The sequence below is a fragment of the Schistocerca gregaria genome, chromosome 2 (assembly GCF_023897955.1).
Source record: "Schistocerca gregaria isolate iqSchGreg1 chromosome 2, iqSchGreg1.2, whole genome shotgun sequence".
In the NCBI taxonomy this organism is placed as follows: Eukaryota; Metazoa; Arthropoda; class Insecta; order Orthoptera; family Acrididae; genus Schistocerca; species Schistocerca gregaria.
The window spans coordinates 716303409-716324488 of NC_064921.1; the positions used below are offsets into that span (position 1 = coordinate 716303409).

Genomic DNA, 21080 nt, shown 5'->3' on the forward strand with positions numbered 1-21080 from the left:
TACTGTCAAATGCTCTTGCTCCCATAGTGCACCGGTATTCAGTAACTCAGAACGCTCGTAGCTCCATTCTGGCCTGCAAAATTTAGTATCCATTTCTTCAAGACTACTTCAAGTTCGCTTCATACTGGCTTTCCTGATCTCTTTGCACTCGCCTTGTCACAACTCTGTTGAAGTGTGAACATAACTAATAGTGAGAAACTCGTAACTACGCTCAGTCTTGTATCCCACTCTTTGGTTGACGTTGTCGCTAATCAGATGAAGGTAGACTGCTCCACGATTGAGCTTCGTCTCCACTCACGGTGCACACGTTCTGCAAAGACAACCTTTGTTTTCCGTTGCATGCAAGATTACTGTCGGCTCTTCTACAGAAATCGACCTATGTAATTTACTGGTATCAGATTCTTGCCATATCAAACGGTCCCTTCATGACCGTAGGGCCACACACAGCGTGCTGCGGCACGCATCTGTTCTTCATTGCAGAGCTACAAACGTGGGTGAGCTCCACCTACTCTTCAGCACGGTCAAAACGATAGGGCTCGTCCGGGATTTGAACCCAGGACCTCCTGCACCCAAAGCAGGAATCATACCCCTAGACCAACGAGCCACCTGCCGGTGGCAGTGAAGGTAATCCCAAGCAGTCCAGTTCCGAGGAACACAAACTTTCATGTAAATCAGAAAGAAAAGCGCTTTCTGAAGGCAGCGCCCACCACTGATGGAAAGAATATTAAAGGCAATGAATGTAGAGTGAATAATTTCATCGCACTCTGCAGATGAACAGACGGTGGTGTTTCACTTTCGTCATGTGCTTTCTTAGCGTCAAGGGAAGGCAAATGCACTAAACAAAAAAACACCGGGAAGCCAAAACACCAACTCATAACGAAAAGATAGCGGAATATACTGCAAGCAAAACTTCCAAACACGACTCCTGAAGGCGTCGGTGCCTTAAGAATTATTCCGTGCAGCAATGATCATCTACGAAGAGCCAACTGTATGTGTCGCTCCACCACGCAACTTTTTTTGATATCGTTTTACCTAAATTTCCATTACCTGTTCGTTACAAGAATACCGTGTGGCTTTCAACTGGTCTGCTTCGTCCAGCAGCGATAGTAGTAACTAAACCGACCACAGTATCATTAAAAGTAGGTCAGACACAAAAGTCGGAGTTGCTCTGTAGCTCATGTTATTCTGCTTTCAAATGCAATTGTATGGCTGGGAGTAGGGGCGTACTCCTGTAATGCAGGCGTCCGGGAGGCCGTTGCTGTGGGAGACATCTGGGAACAACTACAGACACGGCCGTTTCATTAGCTCAGGAACGACCGCGATGCTCTTATCGAGCTCTGCAGATTGACCGGACTGCAGTGCGGAATTTTCGGCTAGTGGTGGCTCGGGGTTAAGAGAAGTCGGGAGCTGTGAGCAAAACTACATCGGGAAACCGAAACAGACGACTCATAACGAAAAGATTGCGGAATGTACTGCAAAAGCAAACGTTGGAGAAGACGAACTCTGAAGCCGTCGGTGCTTTAACAATCATTCCGTGCAGCAACGATAATCTGGGAAGAGCGAAGGGTGGGTTCCGCTCGACCACACAACAAATTTTATATAATGTTCTACTTGTTCTAAATTTGCGTTTCCAGATCATCAGTAAAATACTGTGTGATTTACACCTGGCTTGCTTCTTCCAAAAGCGATATTAAGAAATACATCGACTGCAACGTCATTAGGGGTCGCGGGTCCGGACGCCGGCGCGCCAGCGGCGGCCTGTCGGGGCTGCTGGTGCCTCCATGTAGAGCTACCGCTGGGCCCGGGCTCCTTGCCGCTAACGAAGTGATTGCTTTTGGTGACATCATATGCAATAGCGACTGCGCGAATTGACGGTAGCTCGTACGGAAAGCAAGAGTAGCTGATGCTACCGAGGACTCGGCCGCGAGCTTGTCCGACGACTTCTTGGGCTCTTATTCGTGGTGGCATTCAGACAGGCAAGGGTGCTGTCGATTGTTGCGTACGAATGCGAAATACCTGCATTGTGCGTTTCCGCAAAGTGATTTTTACGCCAAAGTTGTGATCGTCCTGCAAGTTGTGTCACATGTGGATCTCAGAGCTTAGCAGTTTCCGTGGTGTAGCGGTTATCACGTCTGCCTAACAGGCAGAAGGTCTCCGTTTCGATTCCGGGCGTAATCACTTTTTCGTCGCACTCAACAAGACACTTGCTACAATCTCTACTGTGAACATTTAAATCAATTTCAAACGTCCAACCACCAGGCTGCAGATGGCTCAAATGATACATGAAACTCTTTCAGAACCGGCTACTAGGTTTTTGTGCTTACCTGGAGGGCAGGAAATGCGCGGAACAGCCGCCGGCATGCCGGTAGTCGCCACACGTTTGCACAAAACGCAAGGGCTCGTCCGGGATTTGAACCCGGGACCTCCTGCACCCGAAGCAGGAATCATACCCCTAGACCAACGAGCCTTCTCGATGCACATGACTATCGCCTCCGTTCTTGCTATCACCGTGCAGAGCTGCTGCTCACCCAGCGTTCTCCCTGGCTGTTGCGGTTTGATTGTTTTTATCGTTGTCTTTTACTATAGCAACTTCTAGAATCGGACGGAGCTCGTAGCCGATGCCCTTGCTTACGCAGGAAAAAATCTGTTGGAGCTACGGTTTTCCAGGTAGTACAACGGCAAAACCGTCGTTTCCGTGGTGTAGCGGTTATCACGTCTGCTTTACACGCAGAAGGTCCCCGGTTCGATCCAGGGCGGAAGCACGACTTTTTTTAAACCCGTTTTAGGATTCCATTTCCGAGATAACGTCACGTCTGCGTGTGCGGGATAATAAATGTCGTGTGCTACCTCATTTTACTGTCAAATGCTCTTGCTCCCATAGTGCACCGGTATTCAGTAACTCAGAACGCTCGTAGCTCCATTCTGGCCTGCAAAATTTAGTATCCATTTCTTCAAGACTACTTCAAGTTCGCTTCATACTGGCTTTCCTGATCTCTTTGCACTCGCCTTGTCACAACTCTGTTGAAGTGTGAACATAACTAATAGTGAGAAACTCGTAACTACGCTCAGTCTTGTATCCCACTCTTTGGTTGACGTTGTCGCTAATCAGATGAAGGTAGACTGCTCCACGATTGAGCTTCGTCTCCACTCACGGTGCACACGTTCTGCAAAGACAACCTTTGTTTTCCGTTGCATGCAAGATTACTGTCGGCTCTTCTACAGAAATCGACCTATGTAATTTACTGGTATCAGATTCTTGCCATATCAAACGGTCCCTTCATGACCGTAGGGCCACACACAGCGTGCTGCGGCACGCATCTGTTCTTCATTGCAGAGCTACAAACGTGGGTGAGCTCCACCTACTCTTCAGCACGGTCAAAACGATAGGGCTCGTCCGGGATTTGAACCCGGGACCTAATGCACCCAAAGCAGGAATCATACCCCTAGACCAACCAGCCACCTGTCGGTGGCAGTGAAGGTAATCCCAAGCAGTCCAGCTCCGAGGAACACAAACTTTCATGTAAATCAGAAAGAAAAGCGCTTTCTGAAGGCAGCGCCCACCACTGATGGAAAGAATATTAAAGGCAATGAATGTAGAGTGAATAATTTCATCGCACTCTGCAGATGAACAGACGGTGGTGTTTCACTTTCGTCATGTGCTTTCTTAGCGTCAAGGGAAGGCAAATGCACTAAACAAAAAAACACCGGGAAGCCGAAACACCAACTCATAACGAAAAGATAGCGGAATATACTGCAAGCAAAACTTCCAAACACGACTCCTGAAGGCGTCGGTGCCTTAAGAATTATTCCGTGCAGCAATGATCATCTACGAAGAGCCAACTGTATGTGTCGCTCCACCACGCAACTTTTTTTGATATCGTTTTACCTAAATTTCCATTACCTGTTCGTTACAAGAATACCGTGTGGCTTTCAACTGGTCTGCTTCGTCCAGCAGCGATAGTAGTAACTAAACCGACCACAGTATCATTAAAAGTAGGTCAGACACAAAAGTCGGAGTTGCTCTGTAGCTCATGTTATTCTGCTTTCAAATGCAATTGTATGGCTGGGAGTAGGGGCGTACTCCTGTAATGCAGGCGTCCGGGAGGCCGTTGCTGTGGGAGACATCTGGGAACAACTACAGACACGGCCGTTTCATTAGCTCAGGAACGACCGCGATGCTCTTATCGAGCTCTGCAGATTGACCGGACTGCAGTGCGGAATTTTCGGCTAGTGGTGGCTCGGGGTTAAGAGAAGTCGGGAGCTGTGAGCAAAACTACATCGGGAAACCGAAACAGACGACTCATAACGAAAAGATTGCGGAATGTACTGCAAAAGCAAACGTTGGAGAAGACGAACTCTGAAGCCGTCGGTGCTTTAACAATCATTCCGTGCAGCAACGATAATCTGGGAAGAGCGAAGGGTGGGTTCCGCTCGACCACACAACAAATTTTATATAATGTTCTACTTGTTCTAAATTTGCGTTTCCAGATCATCAGTAAAATACTGTGTGATTTACACCTGGCTTGCTTCTTCCAAAAGCGATATTAAGAAATACATCGACTGCAACGTCATTAGGGGTCGCGGGTCCGGACGCCGGCGCGCCAGCGGCGGCCTGTCGGGGCTGCTGGTGCCTCCATGTAGAGCTACCGCTGGGCCCGGGCTCCTTGCCGCTAACGAAGTGATTGCTTTTGGTGACATCATATGCAATAGCGACTGCGCGTATTGACGGTAGCTCGTACGGAAAGCAAGAGTAGCTGATGCTACCGAGGACTCGGCCGCGAGCTTGTCCGACGACTTCTTGGGCTCTTATTCGTGGTGGCATTCAGACAGGCAAGGGTGCTGTCGATTGTTGCGTACGAATGCGAAATACCTGCATTGTGCGTTTCCGCAAAGTGATTTTTACGCCAAAGTTGTGATCGTCCTGCAAGTTGTGTCACATGTGGATCTCAGAGCTTAGCAGTTTCCGTGGTGTAGCGGTTATCACGTCTGCCTAACAGGCAGAAGGTCTCCGTTTCGATTCCGGGCGTAATCACTTTTTCGTCGCACTCAACAAGACACTTGCTACAATCTCTACTGTGAACATTTAAATCAATTTCAAACGTTCAACCACCAGGCTGCAGATGGCTCAAATGATACATGAAACTCTTTCAGAACCGGCTACTAGGTTTTTGTGCTTACCTGGAGGGCAGGAAATGCGCGGAACAGCCGCCGGCATGCCGGTAGTCGCCACACGTTTGCACAAAACGCAAGGGCTCGTCCGGGATTTGAACCCGGGACCTCCTGCACCCGAAGCAGGAATCATACCCCTAGACCAACGAGCCTTCTCGATGCACATGACTATCGCCTCCGTTCTTGCTATCACCGTGCAGAGCTGCTGCTCACCCAGCGTTCTCCCTGGCTGTTGCGGTTTGATTGTTTTTATCGTTGTCTTTTACTATAGCAACTTCTAGAATCGGACGGAGCTCGTAGCCGATGCCCTTGCTTACGCAGGAAAAAATCTGTTGGAGCTACGGTTTTCCAGGTAGTACAACGGCAAGACCGTCGTTTCCGTGGTGTAGCGGTTATCACGTCTGCTTTACACGCAGAAGGTCCCCGGTTCGATCCCGGGCGGAAGCACGACTTTTTTTAAACCCGTTTTAGGATTCCATTTCCGAGATAACGTCACGTCTGCGTGTGCGGGATAATAAATGTCGTGTGCTACCTCATTTTACTGTCAAATGCTCTTGCTCCCATAGTGCACCGGTATTCAGTAACTCAGAACGCTCGTAGCTCCATTCTGGCCTGCAAAATTTAGTATCCATTTCTTCAAGACTACTTCAAGTTCGCTTCATACTGGCTTTCCTGATCTCTTTGCACTCGCCTTGTCACAACTCTGTTGAAGTGTGAACATAACTAATAGTGAGAAACTCGTAACTACGCTCAGTCTTGTATCCCACTCTTTGGTTGACGTTGTCGCTAATCAGATGAAGGTAGACTGCTCCACGATTGAGCTTCGTCTCCACTCACGGTGCACACGTTCTGCAAAGACAACCTTTGTTTTCCGTTGCATGCAAGATTACTGTCGGCTCTTCTACAGAAATCGACCTATGTAATTTACTGGTATCAGATTCTTGCCATATCAAACGGTCCCTTCATGACCGTAGGGCCACACACAGCGTGCTGCGGCACGCATCTGTTCTTCATTGCAGAGCTACAAACGTGGGTGAGCTCCACCTACTCTTCAGCACGGTCAAAACGATAGGGCTCGTCCGGGATTTGAACCCGGGACCTAATGCACCCAAAGCAGGAATCATACCCCTAGACCAACCAGCCACCTGTCGGTGGCAGTGAAGGTAATCCCAAGCAGTCCAGCTCCGAGGAACACAAACTTTCATGTAAATCAGAAAGAAAAGCGCTTTCTGAAGGCAGCGCCCACCACTGATGGAAAGAATATTAAAGGCAATGAATGTAGAGTGAATAATTTCATCGCACTCTGCAGATGAACAGACGGTGGTGTTTCACTTTCGTCATGTGCTTTCTTAGCGTCAAGGGAAGGCAAATGCACTAAACAAAAAAACACCGGGAAGCCGAAACACCAACTCATAACGAAAAGATAGCGGAATATACTGCAAGCAAAACTTCCAAACACGACTCCTGAAGGCGTCGGTGCCTTAAGAATTATTCCGTGCAGCAATGATCATCTACGAAGAGCCAACTGTATGTGTCGCTCCACCACGCAACTTTTTTTGATATCGTTTTACCTAAATTTCCATTACCTGTTCGTTACAAGAATACCGTGTGGCTTTCAACTGGTCTGCTTCGTCCAGCAGCGATAGTAGTAACTAAACCGACCACAGTATCATTAAAAGTAGGTCAGACACAAAAGTCGGAGTTGCTCTGTAGCTCATGTTATTCTGCTTTCAAATGCAATTGTATGGCTGGGAGTAGGGGCGTACTCCTGTAATGCAGGCGTCCGGGAGGCCGTTGCTGTGGGAGACATCTGGGAACAACTACAGACACGGCCGTTTCATTAGCTCAGGAACGACCGCGATGCTCTTATCGAGCTCTGCAGATTGACCGGACTGCAGTGCGGAATTTTCGGCTAGTGGTGGCTCGGGGTTAAGAGAAGTCGGGAGCTGTGAGCAAAACTACATCGGGAAACCGAAACAGACGACTCATAACGAAAAGATTGCGGAATGTACTGCAAAAGCAAACGTTGGAGAAGACGAACTCTGAAGCCGTCGGTGCTTTAACAATCATTCCGTGCAGCAACGATAATCTGGGAAGAGCGAAGGGTGGGTTCCGCTCGACCACACAACAAATTTTATATAATGTTCTACTTGTTCTAAATTTGCGTTTCCAGATCATCAGTAAAATACTGTGTGATTTACACCTGGCTTGCTTCTTCCAAAAGCGATATTAAGAAATACATCGACTGCAACGTCATTAGGGGTCGCGGGTCCGGACGCCGGCGCGCCAGCGGCGGCCTGTCGGGGCTGCTGGTGCCTCCATGTAGAGCTACCGCTGGGCCCGGGCTCCTTGCCGCTAACGAAGTGATTGCTTTTGGTGACATCATATGCAATAGCGACTGCGCGAATTGACGGTAGCTCGTACGGAAAGCAAGAGTAGCTGATGCTACCGAGGACTCGGCCGCGAGCTTGTCCGACGACTTCTTGGGCTCTTATTCGTGGTGGCATTCAGACAGGCAAGGGTGCTGTCGATTGTTGCGTACGAATGCGAAATACCTGCATTGTGCGTTTCCGCAAAGTGATTTTTACGCCAAAGTTGTGATCGTCCTGCAAGTTGTGTCACATGTGGATCTCAGAGCTTAGCAGTTTCCGTGGTGTAGCGGTTATCACGTCTGCCTAACAGGCAGAAGGTCTCCGTTTCGATTCCGGGCGTAATCACTTTTTCGTCGCACTCAACAAGACACTTGCTACAATCTCTACTGTGAACATTGAAATCAATTTCAAACGTCCAACCACCAGGCTGCAGATGGCTCAAATGATACATGAAACTCTTTCAGAACCGGCTACTAGGTTTTTGTGCTTACCTGGAGGGCAGGAAATGCGCGGAACAGCCGCCGGCATGCCGGTAGTCGCCACACGTTTGCACAAAACGCAAGGGCTCGTCCGGGATTTGAACCCGGGACCTCCTGCACCCGAAGCAGGAATCATACCCCTAGACCAACGAGCCTTCTCGATGCACATGACTATCGCCTCCGTTCTTGCTATCACCGTGCAGAGCTGCTGCTCACCCAGCGTTCTCCCTGGCTGTTGCGGTTTGATTGTTTTTATCGTTGTCTTTTACTATAGCAACTTCTAGAATCGGACGGAGCTCGTAGCCGATGCCCTTGCTTACGCAGGAAAAATCTGTTGGAGCTACGGTTTTCCAGGTAGTACAACGGCAAAACCGTCGTTTCCGTGGTGTAGCGGTTATCACGTCTGCTTTACACGCAGAAGGTCCCCGGTTCGATCCCGGGCGGAAGCACGACTTTTTTTAAACCCGTTTTAGGATTCCATTTCCGAGATAACGTCACGTCTGCGTGTGCGGGATAATAAATGTCGTGTGCTACCTCATTTTACTGTCAAATGCTCTTGCTCCCATAGTGCACCGGTATTCAGTAACTCAGAACGCTCGTAGCTCCATTCTGGCCTGCAAAATTTAGTATCCATTTCTTCAAGACTACTTCAAGTTCGCTTCATACTGGCTTTCCTGATCTCTTTGCACTCGCCTTGTCACAACTCTGTTGAAGTGTGAACATAACTAATAGTGAGAAACTCGTAACTACGCTCAGTCTTGTATCCCACTCTTTGGTTGACGTTGTCGCTAATCAGATGAAGGTAGACTGCTCCACGATTGAGCTTCGTCTCCACTCACGGTGCACACGTTCTGCAAAGACAACCTTTGTTTTCCGTTGCATGCAAGATTACTGTCGGCTCTTCTACAGAAATCGACCTATGTAATTTACTGGTATCAGATTCTTGCCATATCAAACGGTCCCTTCATGACCGTAGGGCCACACACAGCGTGCTGCGGCACGCATCTGTTCTTCATTGCAGAGCTACAAACGTGGGTGAGCTCCACCTACTCTTCAGCACGGTCAAAACGATAGGGCTCGTCCGGGATTTGAACCCAGGACCTCCTGCACCCAAAGCAGGAATCATACCCCTAGACCAACGAGCCACCTGCCGGTGGCAGTGAAGGTAATCCCAAGCAGTCCAGTTCCGAGGAACACAAACTTTCATGTAAATCAGAAAGAAAAGCGCTTTCTGAAGGCAGCGCCCACCACTGATGGAAAGAATATTAAAGGCAATGAATGTAGAGTGAATAATTTCATCGCACTCTGCAGATGAACAGACGGTGGTGTTTCACTTTCGTCATGTGCTTTCTTAGCGTCAAGGGAAGGCAAATGCACTAAACAAAAAAACACCGGGAAGCCGAAACACCAACTCATAACGAAAAGATAGCGGAATATACTGCAAGCAAAACTTCCAAACACGACTCCTGAAGGCGTCGGTGCCTTAAGAATTATTCCGTGCAGCAATGATCATCTACGAAGAGCCAACTGTATGTGTCGCTCCACCACGCAACTTTTTTTGATATCGTTTTACCTAAATTTCCATTACCTGTTCGTTACAAGAATACCGTGTGGCTTTCAACTGGTCTGCTTCGTCCAGCAGCGATAGTAGTAACTAAACCGACCACAGTATCATTAAAAGTAGGTCAGACACAAAAGTCGGAGTTGCTCTGTAGCTCATGTTATTCTGCTTTCAAATGCAATTGTATGGCTGGGAGTAGGGGCGTACTCCTGTAATGCAGGCGTCCGGGAGGCCGTTGCTGTGGGAGACATCTGGGAACAACTACAGACACGGCCGTTTCATTAGCTCAGGAACGACCGCGATGCTCTTATCGAGCTCTGCAGATTGACCGGACTGCAGTGCGGAATTTTCGGCTAGTGGTGGCTCGGGGTTAAGAGAAGTCGGGAGCTGTGAGCAAAACTACATCGGGAAACCGAAACAGACGACTCATAACGAAAAGATTGCGGAATGTACTGCAAAAGCAAACGTTGGAGAAGACGAACTCTGAAGCCGTCGGTGCTTTAACAATCATTCCGTGCAGCAACGATAATCTGGGAAGAGCGAAGGGTGGGTTCCGCTCGACCACACAACAAATTTTATATAATGTTCTACTTGTTCTAAATTTGCGTTTCCAGATCATCAGTAAAATACTGTGTGATTTACACCTGGCTTGCTTCTTCCAAAAGCGATATTAAGAAATACATCGACTGCAACGTCATTAGGGGTCGCGGGTCCGGACGCCGGCGCGCCAGCGGCGGCCTGTCGGGGCTGCTGGTGCCTCCATGTAGAGCTACCGCTGGGCCCGGGCTCCTTGCCGCTAACGAAGTGATTGCTTTTGGTGACATCATATGCAATAGCGACTGCGCGAATTGACGGTAGCTCGTACGGAAAGCAAGAGTAGCTGATGCTACCGAGGACTCGGCCGCGAGCTTGTCCGACGACTTCTTGGGCTCTTATTCGTGGTGGCATTCAGACAGGCAAGGGTGCTGTCGATTGTTGCGTACGAATGCGAAATACCTGCATTGTGCGTTTCCGCAAAGTGATTTTTACGCCAAAGTTGTGATCGTCCTGCAAGTTGTGTCACATGTGGATCTCAGAGCTTAGCAGTTTCCGTGGTGTAGCGGTTATCACGTCTGCCTAACAGGCAGAAGGTCTCCGTTTCGATTCCGGGCGTAATCACTTTTTCGTCGCACTCAACAAGACACTTGCTACAATCTCTACTGTGAACATTTAAATCAATTTCAAACGTCCAACCACCAGGCTGCAGATGGCTCAAATGATACATGAAACTCTTTCAGAACCGGCTACTAGGTTTTTGTGCTTACCTGGAGGGCAGGAAATGCGCGGAACAGCCGCCGGCATGCCGGTAGTCGCCACACGTTTGCACAAAACGCAAGGGCTCGTCCGGGATTTGAACCCGGGACCTCCTGCACCCGAAGCAGGAATCATACCCCTAGACCAACGAGCCTTCTCGATGCACATGACTATCGCCTCCGTTCTTGCTATCACCGTGCAGAGCTGCTGCTCACCCAGCGTTCTCCCTGGCTGTTGCGGTTTGATTGTTTTTATCGTTGTCTTTTACTATAGCAACTTCTAGAATCGGACGGAGCTCGTAGCCGATGCCCTTGCTTACGCAGGAAAAATCTGTTGGAGCTACGGTTTTCCAGGTAGTACAACGGCAAAACCGTCGTTTCCGTGGTGTAGCGGTTATCACGTCTGCTTTACACGCAGAAGGTCCCCGGTTCGATCCCGGGCGGAAGCACGACTTTTTTTAAACCCGTTTTAGGATTCCATTTCCGAGATAACGTCACGTCTGCGTGTGCGGGATAATAAATGTCGTGTGCTACCTCATTTTACTGTCAAATGCTCTTGCTCCCATAGTGCACCGGTATTCAGTAACTCAGAACGCTCGTAGCTCCATTCTGGCCTGCAAAATTTAGTATCCATTTCTTCAAGACTACTTCAAGTTCGCTTCATACTGGCTTTCCTGATCTCTTTGCACTCGCCTTGTCACAACTCTGTTGAAGTGTGAACATAACTAATAGTGAGAAACTCGTAACTACGCTCAGTCTTGTATCCCACTCTTTGGTTGACGTTGTCGCTAATCAGATGAAGGTAGACTGCTCCACGATTGAGCTTCGTCTCCACTCACGGTGCACACGTTCTGCAAAGACAACCTTTGTTTTCCGTTGCATGCAAGATTACTGTCGGCTCTTCTACAGAAATCGACCTATGTAATTTACTGGTATCAGATTCTTGCCATATCAAACGGTCCCTTCATGACCGTAGGGCCACACACAGCGTGCTGCGGCACGCATCTGTTCTTCATTGCAGAGCTACAAACGTGGGTGAGCTCCACCTACTCTTCAGCACGGTCAAAACGATAGGGCTCGTCCGGGATTTGAACCCGGGACCTAATGCACCCAAAGCAGGAATCATACCCCTAGACCAACCAGCCACCTGTCGGTGGCAGTGAAGGTAATCCCAAGCAGTCCAGCTCCGAGGAACACAAACTTTCATGTAAATCAGAAAGAAAAGCGCTTTCTGAAGGCAGCGCCCACCACTGATGGAAAGAATATTAAAGGCAATGAATGTAGAGTGAATAATTTCATCGCACTCTGCAGATGAACAGACGGTGGTGTTTCACTTTCGTCATGTGCTTTCTTAGCGTCAAGGGAAGGCAAATGCACTAAACAAAAAAACACCGGGAAGCCGAAACACCAACTCATAACGAAAAGATAGCGGAATATACTGCAAGCAAAACTTCCAAACACGACTCCTGAAGGCGTCGGTGCCTTAAGAATTATTCCGTGCAGCAATGATCATCTACGAAGAGCCAACTGTATGTGTCGCTCCACCACGCAACTTTTTTTGATATCGTTTTACCTAAATTTCCATTACCTGTTCGTTACAAGAATACCGTGTGGCTTTCAACTGGTCTGCTTCGTCCAGCAGCGATAGTAGTAACTAAACCGACCACAGTATCATTAAAAGTAGGTCAGACACAAAAGTCGGAGTTGCTCTGTAGCTCATGTTATTCTGCTTTCAAATGCAATTGTATGGCTGGGAGTAGGGGCGTACTCCTGTAATGCAGGCGTCCGGGAGGCCGTTGCTGTGGGAGACATCTGGGAACAACTACAGACACGGCCGTTTCATTAGCTCAGGAACGACCGCGATGCTCTTATCGAGCTCTGCAGATTGACCGGACTGCAGTGCGGAATTTTCGGCTAGTGGTGGCTCGGGGTTAAGAGAAGTCGGGAGCTGTGAGCAAAACTACATCGGGAAACCGAAACAGACGACTCATAACGAAAAGATTGCGGAATGTACTGCAAAAGCAAACGTTGGAGAAGACGAACTCTGAAGCCGTCGGTGCTTTAACAATCATTCCGTGCAGCAACGATAATCTGGGAAGAGCGAAGGGTGGGTTCCGCTCGACCACACAACAAATTTTATATAATGTTCTACTTGTTCTAAATTTGCGTTTCCAGATCATCAGTAAAATACTGTGTGATTTACACCTGGCTTGCTTCTTCCAAAAGCGATATTAAGAAATACATCGACTGCAACGTCATTAGGGGTCGCGGGTCCGGACGCCGGCGCGCCAGCGGCGGCCTGTCGGGGCTGCTGGTGCCTCCATGTAGAGCTACCGCTGGGCCCGGGCTCCTTGCCGCTAACGAAGTGATTGCTTTTGGTGACATCATATGCAATAGCGACTGCGCGTATTGACGGTAGCTCGTACGGAAAGCAAGAGTAGCTGATGCTACCGAGGACTCGGCCGCGAGCTTGTCCGACGACTTCTTGGGCTCTTATTCGTGGTGGCATTCAGACAGGCAAGGGTGCTGTCGATTGTTGCGTACGAATGCGAAATACCTGCATTGTGCGTTTCCGCAAAGTGATTTTTACGCCAAAGTTGTGATCGTCCTGCAAGTTGTGTCACATGTGGATCTCAGAGCTTAGCAGTTTCCGTGGTGTAGCGGTTATCACGTCTGCCTAACAGGCAGAAGGTCTCCGTTTCGATTCCGGGCGTAATCACTTTTTCGTCGCACTCAACAAGACACTTGCTACAATCTCTACTGTGAACATTTAAATCAATTTCAAACGTTCAACCACCAGGCTGCAGATGGCTCAAATGATACATGAAACTCTTTCAGAACCGGCTACTAGGTTTTTGTGCTTACCTGGAGGGCAGGAAATGCGCGGAACAGCCGCCGGCATGCCGGTAGTCGCCACACGTTTGCACAAAACGCAAGGGCTCGTCCGGGATTTGAACCCGGGACCTCCTGCACCCGAAGCAGGAATCATACCCCTAGACCAACGAGCCTTCTCGATGCACATGACTATCGCCTCCGTTCTTGCTATCACCGTGCAGAGCTGCTGCTCACCCAGCGTTCTCCCTGGCTGTTGCGGTTTGATTGTTTTTATCGTTGTCTTTTACTATAGCAACTTCTAGAATCGGACGGAGCTCGTAGCCGATGCCCTTGCTTACGCAGGAAAAAATCTGTTGGAGCTACGGTTTTCCAGGTAGTACAACGGCAAGACCGTCGTTTCCGTGGTGTAGCGGTTATCACGTCTGCTTTACACGCAGAAGGTCCCCGGTTCGATCCCGGGCGGAAGCACGACTTTTTTTAAACCCGTTTTAGGATTCCATTTCCGAGATAACGTCACGTCTGCGTGTGCGGGATAATAAATGTCGTGTGCTACCTCATTTTACTGTCAAATGCTCTTGCTCCCATAGTGCACCGGTATTCAGTAACTCAGAACGCTCGTAGCTCCATTCTGGCCTGCAAAATTTAGTATCCATTTCTTCAAGACTACTTCAAGTTCGCTTCATACTGGCTTTCCTGATCTCTTTGCACTCGCCTTGTCACAACTCTGTTGAAGTGTGAACATAACTAATAGTGAGAAACTCGTAACTACGCTCAGTCTTGTATCCCACTCTTTGGTTGACGTTGTCGCTAATCAGATGAAGGTAGACTGCTCCACGATTGAGCTTCGTCTCCACTCACGGTGCACACGTTCTGCAAAGACAACCTTTGTTTTCCGTTGCATGCAAGATTACTGTCGGCTCTTCTACAGAAATCGACCTATGTAATTTACTGGTATCAGATTCTTGCCATATCAAACGGTCCCTTCATGACCGTAGGGCCACACACAGCGTGCTGCGGCACGCATCTGTTCTTCATTGCAGAGCTACAAACGTGGGTGAGCTCCACCTACTCTTCAGCACGGTCAAAACGATAGGGCTCGTCCGGGATTTGAACCCGGGACCTAATGCACCCAAAGCAGGAATCATACCCCTAGACCAACCAGCCACCTGTCGGTGGCAGTGAAGGTAATCCCAAGCAGTCCAGCTCCGAGGAACACAAACTTTCATGTAAATCAGAAAGAAAAGCGCTTTCTGAAGGCAGCGCCCACCACTGATGGAAAGAATATTAAAGGCAATGAATGTAGAGTGAATAATTTCATCGCACTCTGCAGATGAACAGACGGTGGTGTTTCACTTTCGTCATGTGCTTTCTTAGCGTCAAGGGAAGGCAAATGCACTAAACAAAAAAACACCGGGAAGCCGAAACACCAACTCATAACGAAAAGATAGCGGAATATACTGCAAGCAAAACTTCCAAACACGACTCCTGAAGGCGTCGGTGCCTTAAGAATTATTCCGTGCAGCAATGATCATCTACGAAGAGCCAACTGTATGTGTCGCTCCACCACGCAACTTTTTTTGATATCGTTTTACCTAAATTTCCATTACCTGTTCGTTACAAGAATACCGTGTGGCTTTCAACTGGTCTGCTTCGTCCAGCAGCGATAGTAGTAACTAAACCGACCACAGTATCATTAAAAGTAGGTCAGACACAAAAGTCGGAGTTGCTCTGTAGCTCATGTTATTCTGCTTTCAAATGCAATTGTATGGCTGGGAGTAGGGGCGTACTCCTGTAATGCAGGCGTCCGGGAGGCCGTTGCTGTGGGAGACATCTGGGAACAACTACAGACACGGCCGTTTCATTAGCTCAGGAACGACCGCGATGCTCTTATCGAGCTCTGCAGATTGACCGGACTGCAGTGCGGAATTTTCGGCTAGTGGTGGCTCGGGGTTAAGAGAAGTCGGGAGCTGTGAGCAAAACTACATCGGGAAACCGAAACAGACGACTCATAACGAAAAGATTGCGGAATGTACTGCAAAAGCAAACGTTGGAGAAGACGAACTCTGAAGCCGTCGGTGCTTTAACAATCATTCCGTGCAGCAACGATAATCTGGGAAGAGCGAAGGGTGGGTTCCGCTCGACCACACAACAAATTTTATATAATGTTCTACTTGTTCTAAATTTGCGTTTCCAGATCATCAGTAAAATACTGTGTGATTTACACCTGGCTTGCTTCTTCCAAAAGCGATATTAAGAAATACATCGACTGCAACGTCATTAGGGGTCGCGGGTCCGGACGCCGGCGCGCCAGCGGCGGCCTGTCGGGGCTGCTGGTGCCTCCATGTAGAGCTACCGCTGGGCCCGGGCTCCTTGCCGCTAACGAAGTGATTGCTTTTGGTGACATCATATGCAATAGCGACTGCGCGTATTGACGGTAGCTCGTACGGAAAGCAAGAGTAGCTGATGCTACCGAGGACTCGGCCGCGAGCTTGTCCGACGACTTCTTGGGCTCTTATTCGTGGTGGCATTCAGACAGGCAAGGGTGCTGTCGATTGTTGCGTACGAATGCGAAATACCTGCATTGTGCGTTTCCGCAAAGTGATTTTTACGCCAAAGTTGTGATCGTCCTGCAAGTTGTGTCACATGTGGATCTCAGAGCTTAGCAGTTTCCGTGGTGTAGCGGTTATCACGTCTGCCTAACAGGCAGAAGGTCTCCGTTTCGATTCCGGGCGTAATCACTTTTTCGTCGCACTCAACAAGACACTTGCTACAATCTCTACTGTGAACATTTAAATCAATTTCAAACGTTCAACCACCAGGCTGCAGATGGCTCAAATGATACATGAAACTCTTTCAGAACCGGCTACTAGGTTTTTGTGCTTACCTGGAGGGCAGGAAATGCGCGGAACAGCCGCCGGCATGCCGGTAGTCGCCACACGTTTGCACAAAACGCAAGGGCTCGTCCGGGATTTGAACCCGGGACCTCCTGCACCCGAAGCAGGAATCATACCCCTAGACCAACGAGCCTTCTCGATGCACATGACTATCGCCTCCGTTCTTGCTATCACCGTGCAGAGCTGCTGCTCACCCAGCGTTCTCCCTGGCTGTTGCGGTTTGATTGTTTTTATCGTTGTCTTTTACTATAGCAACTTCTAGAATCGGACGGAGCTCGTAGCCGATGCCCTTGCTTACGCAGGAAAAAATCTGTTGGAGCTACGGTTTTCCAGGTAGTACAACGGCAAGACCGTCGTTTCCGTGGTGTAGCGGTTATCACGTCTGCTTTACACGCAGAAGGTCCCCGGTTCGATCCCGGGCGGAAGCACGACTTTTTTTAAACCCGTTTTAGGATTCCATTTCCGAGATAACGTCACGTCTGCGTGTGCGGGATAATAAATGTCGTGTGCTACCTCATTTTACTGTCAAATGCTCTTGCTCCCATAGTGCACCGGTATTCAGTAACTCAGAACGCTCGTAGCTCCATTCTGGCCTGCAAAATTTAGTATCCATTTCTTCAAGACTACTTCAAGTTCGCTTCATACTGGCTTTCCTGATCTCTTTGCACTCGCCTTGTCACAACTCTGTTGAAGTGTGAACATAACTAATAGTGAGAAACTCGTAACTACGCTCAGTCTTGTATCCCACTCTTTGGTTGACGTTGTCGCTAATCAGATGAAGGTAGACTGCTCCACGATTGAGCTTCGTCTCCACTCACGGTGCACACGTTCTGCAAAGACAACCTTTGTTTTCCGTTGCATGCAAGATTACTGTCGGCTCTTCTACAGAAATCGACCTATGTAATTTACTGGTATCAGATTCTTGCCATATCAAACGGTCCCTTCATGACCGTAGGGCCACACACAGCGTGCTGCGGCACGCATCTGTTCTTCATTGCAGAGCTACAAACGTGGGTGAGCTCCACCTACTCTTCAGCACGGTCAAAACGATAGGGCTCGTCCGGGATTTGAACCCGGGACCTAATGCACCCAAAGCAGGAATCATACCCCTAGACCAACCAGCCACCTGTCGGTGGCAGTGAAGGTAATCCCAAGCAGTCCAGCTCCGAGGAACACAAACTTTCATGTAAATCAGAAAGAAAAGCGCTTTCTGAAGGCAGCGCCCACCACTGATGGAAAGAATATTAAAGGCAATGAATGTAGAGTGAATAATTTCATCGCACTCTGCAGATGAACAGACGGTGGTGTTTCACTTTCGTCATGTGCTTTCTTAGCGTCAAGGGAAGGCAAATGCACTAAACAAAAAAACACCGGGAAGCCGAAACACCAACTCATAACGAAAAGATAGCGGAATATACTGCAAGCAAAACTTCCAAACACGACTCCTGAAGGCGTCGGTGCCTTAAGAATTATTCCGTGCAGCAATGATCATCTACGAAGAGCCAACTGTATGTGTCGCTCCACCACGCAACTTTCTTTGATATCGTTTTACCTAAATTTCCATTACCTGTTCGTTACAAGAATACCGTGTGGCTTTCAACTGGTCTGCTTCGTCCAGCAGCGATAGTAGTAACTAAACCGACCACAGTATCATTAAAAGTAGGTCAGACACAAAAGTCGGAGTTGCTCTGTAGCTCATGTTATTCTGCTTTCAAATGCAATTGTATGGCTGGGAGTAGGGGCGTACTCCTGTAATGCAGGCGTCCGGGAGGCCGTTGCTGTGGGAGACATCTGGGAACAACTACAGACACGGCCGTTTCATTAGCTCAGGAACGACCGCGATGCTCTTATCGAGCTCTGCAGATTGACCGGACTGCAGTGCGGAATTTTCGGCTAGTGGTGGCTCGGGGTTAAGAGAAGTCGGGAGCTGTGAGCAAAACTACATCGGGAAACCGAAACAGACGACTCATAACGAAAAGATTGCGGAATGTACTGCAAAAGCAAACGTTGGAGAAGACGAACTCTGAAGCCGTCGGTGCTTTAACAATCATTCCGTGCAGCAACGATAATCTGGGAAGAGCGAAGGGTGGGTTCCGCTCGACCACACAACAAATTTTATATAATGTTCTACTTGTTCTAAATTTGCGTTTCCAGATCATCAGTAAAATACTGTGTGATTTACACCTGGCTTGCTTCTTCCAAAAGCGATATTAAGAAATACATCGACTGCAACGTCATTAGGGGTCGCGGGTCCGGACGCCGGCGCGCCAGCGGCGGCCTGTCGGGGCTGCTGGTGCCTCCATGTAGAGCTACCGCTGGGCCCGGGCTCCTTGCCGCTAACGAAGTGATTGCTTTTGGTGACATCATATGCAATAGCGACTGCGCGTATTGACGGTAGCTCGTACGGAAAGCAAGAGTAGCCGATGCTACCGAGGACTCGGCCGCGAGCTTGTCCGACGACTTCTTGGGCTCTTATTCGTGGTGGCATTCAGACAGGCAAGGGTGCTGTCGATTGTTGCGTACGAATGCGAAATACCTGCATTGTGCGTTTCCGCAAAGTGATTTTTACGCCAAAGTTGTGATCGTCCTGCAAGTTGTGTCACATGTGGATCTCAGAGCTTAGCAGTTTCCGTGGTGTAGCGGTTATCACGTCTGCCTAACAGGCAGAAGGTCCCCGGTTCGATTCCGGGCGTAATCACTTTTTCGTCGCACTCAACAAGACACTTGCTACAATCTCTACTGTGAACATTTAAATCAATTTCAAACGTCCAACCACCAGGCTGCAGATGGCTCAAATGATACATGAAACTCTTTCAGAACCGGCTACTAGGTTTTTGTGCTTACCTGGAGGGCAGGAAATGCGCGGAACAGCCGCCGGCATGCCGGTAGTCGCCACACGTTTGCACAAAACGCAAGGGCTCGTCCGGGATTTGAACCCGGGACCTCCTGCACCCGAAGCAGGAATCATACCCCTAGACCAACGAGCCTTCTCGATGCACATGACTATCGCCTCCGTTCTTGCTATCACCGTGCAGAGCTGCTGCTCACCCAGCGTTCTCCCTGGCTGTTGCGGTTTGATTGTTTTTATCGTTGTCTTTTACTATAGCAACTTCTAGAATCGGACGGAGCTCGTAGCCGATGCCCTTGCTTACGCAGGAAAAAATCTGTTGGAGCTACGGTTTTCCAGGTAGTACAACGGCAAAACCGTCGTTTCCGTGGTGTAGCGGTTATCACGTCTGCTTTACACGCAGAAGGTCCCCGGTTCGATCCCGGGCGGAAGCACGACTTTTTTTAAACCCGTTTTAGGATTCCATTTCCGAGATAACGTCACGTCTGCGTGTGCGGGATAATAAATGTCGTGTGCTACCTCATTTTACTGTCAAATGCTCTTGCTCCCATAGTGCACCGGTATTCAGTAACTCAGAACGCTCGTAGCTCCATTCTGGCCTGCAAAATTTAGTATCCATTTCTTCAAGACTACTTCAAGTTCGCTTCATACTGGCTTTCCTGATCTCTTTGCACTCGCCTTGTCACAACTCTGTTGAAGTGTGAACATAACTAATAGTGAGAAACTCGTAACTACGCTCAGTCTTGTATCCCACTCTTTGGTTGACGTTGTCGCTAATCAGATGAAGGTAGACTGCTCCACGATTGAGCTTCGTCTCCACTTACGGTGCACACGTTCTGCAAAGACAACCTTTGTTTTCCGTTGCATGCAAGATTACTGTCGGCTCTTCTACAGAAATCGACCTATGTAATTTACTGGTATCAGATTCTTGCCATATCAAACGGTCCCTTCATGACCGTAGGGCCACACACAGCGTGCTGCGGCACGCATCTGTTCTTCATTGCAGAGCTACAAACGTGGGTGAGCTCCACCTACTCTTCAGCACGGTCAAAACGATAGGGCTCGTCCGGGATTTGAACCCGGGACCTAATGCACCCAAAGCAGGAATCATACCCCTAGACCAACCAGCCACCTGCCGGTGGCAGTGAAGGTAATCCCAAGCAGTCCAGCTCCGAGGAACACAAACTTTCATGTAAATCAGAAAGAAAAGCGCTTTCTGAAGGCAGCGCCCACCACTGATGGAAAGAATATTAAAGGCAATGAATGTAGAGTGAATAATTTCATCGCACTCTGCAGATGAACAGACGGTGGTGTTTCACTTTCGTCATGTGCTTTCTTAGCGTCAAGGGAAGGCAAATGCACTAAACAAAAAAACACCGGGAAGCCGAAACACCAACTCATAACGAAAAGATAGCGGAATATACTGCAAGCAAAACTTCCAAACACGACTCCTGAAGGCGTCGGTGCCTTAAGAATTATTCCGTGCAGCAATGATCATCTACGAAGAGCCAACTGTATGTGTCGCTCCACCACGCAACTTTTTTTGATATCGTTTTACCTAAATTTCCATTACCTGTTCGTTACAAGAATACCGTGTGGCTTTCAACTGGTCTGCTTCGTCCAGCAGCGA

The 21080-nt window shown here is 48.8% G+C and overlaps 17 non-coding genes across 17 annotated transcripts; 8 read left to right on the forward strand and 9 right to left on the reverse strand.

Moving 5' to 3' along the window:
• Positions 1 to 532: 532 nt before the first annotated feature.
• On the reverse strand, positions 533 to 604 carry Trnap-ugg (transfer RNA proline (anticodon UGG)). Its single transcript has one exon. It is a non-coding gene; the product is annotated as a tRNA-Pro (tRNA).
• Positions 605 to 2395: 1791 nt separating this feature from the next.
• Positions 2396 to 2467, reverse strand: Trnap-cgg (transfer RNA proline (anticodon CGG)). The gene has a single exon. It is a non-coding gene; the product is annotated as a tRNA-Pro (tRNA).
• Positions 2468 to 2689: 222 nt separating this feature from the next.
• Trnav-uac (transfer RNA valine (anticodon UAC)) lies at positions 2690 to 2762 on the forward strand. Its single transcript has one exon. It is a non-coding gene; the product is annotated as a tRNA-Val (tRNA).
• A 2487-nt stretch (positions 2763 to 5249) lies between these two features.
• On the reverse strand, positions 5250 to 5321 carry Trnap-cgg (transfer RNA proline (anticodon CGG)). Its single transcript has one exon. It is a non-coding gene; the product is annotated as a tRNA-Pro (tRNA).
• A 222-nt stretch (positions 5322 to 5543) lies between these two features.
• On the forward strand, positions 5544 to 5616 carry Trnav-uac (transfer RNA valine (anticodon UAC)). Its single transcript has one exon. It is a non-coding gene; the product is annotated as a tRNA-Val (tRNA).
• A 2487-nt stretch (positions 5617 to 8103) lies between these two features.
• On the reverse strand, positions 8104 to 8175 carry Trnap-cgg (transfer RNA proline (anticodon CGG)). The gene has a single exon. It is a non-coding gene; the product is annotated as a tRNA-Pro (tRNA).
• A 221-nt stretch (positions 8176 to 8396) lies between these two features.
• Trnav-uac (transfer RNA valine (anticodon UAC)) lies at positions 8397 to 8469 on the forward strand. Its single transcript has one exon. It is a non-coding gene; the product is annotated as a tRNA-Val (tRNA).
• A 624-nt stretch (positions 8470 to 9093) lies between these two features.
• Trnap-ugg (transfer RNA proline (anticodon UGG)) lies at positions 9094 to 9165 on the reverse strand. The gene has a single exon. It is a non-coding gene; the product is annotated as a tRNA-Pro (tRNA).
• A 1791-nt stretch (positions 9166 to 10956) lies between these two features.
• On the reverse strand, positions 10957 to 11028 carry Trnap-cgg (transfer RNA proline (anticodon CGG)). The gene has a single exon. It is a non-coding gene; the product is annotated as a tRNA-Pro (tRNA).
• A 221-nt stretch (positions 11029 to 11249) lies between these two features.
• Trnav-uac (transfer RNA valine (anticodon UAC)) lies at positions 11250 to 11322 on the forward strand. The gene has a single exon. It is a non-coding gene; the product is annotated as a tRNA-Val (tRNA).
• A 2487-nt stretch (positions 11323 to 13809) lies between these two features.
• On the reverse strand, positions 13810 to 13881 carry Trnap-cgg (transfer RNA proline (anticodon CGG)). Its single transcript has one exon. It is a non-coding gene; the product is annotated as a tRNA-Pro (tRNA).
• A 222-nt stretch (positions 13882 to 14103) lies between these two features.
• Positions 14104 to 14176, forward strand: Trnav-uac (transfer RNA valine (anticodon UAC)). Its single transcript has one exon. It is a non-coding gene; the product is annotated as a tRNA-Val (tRNA).
• A 2487-nt stretch (positions 14177 to 16663) lies between these two features.
• Positions 16664 to 16735, reverse strand: Trnap-cgg (transfer RNA proline (anticodon CGG)). Its single transcript has one exon. It is a non-coding gene; the product is annotated as a tRNA-Pro (tRNA).
• Positions 16736 to 16957: 222 nt separating this feature from the next.
• Trnav-uac (transfer RNA valine (anticodon UAC)) lies at positions 16958 to 17030 on the forward strand. The gene has a single exon. It is a non-coding gene; the product is annotated as a tRNA-Val (tRNA).
• Positions 17031 to 19227: 2197 nt separating this feature from the next.
• Positions 19228 to 19300, forward strand: Trnav-aac (transfer RNA valine (anticodon AAC)). Its single transcript has one exon. It is a non-coding gene; the product is annotated as a tRNA-Val (tRNA).
• A 217-nt stretch (positions 19301 to 19517) lies between these two features.
• Trnap-cgg (transfer RNA proline (anticodon CGG)) lies at positions 19518 to 19589 on the reverse strand. The gene has a single exon. It is a non-coding gene; the product is annotated as a tRNA-Pro (tRNA).
• A 222-nt stretch (positions 19590 to 19811) lies between these two features.
• Positions 19812 to 19884, forward strand: Trnav-uac (transfer RNA valine (anticodon UAC)). The gene has a single exon. It is a non-coding gene; the product is annotated as a tRNA-Val (tRNA).
• The last annotated feature ends 1196 nt before the right edge of the window (positions 19885 to 21080 follow it).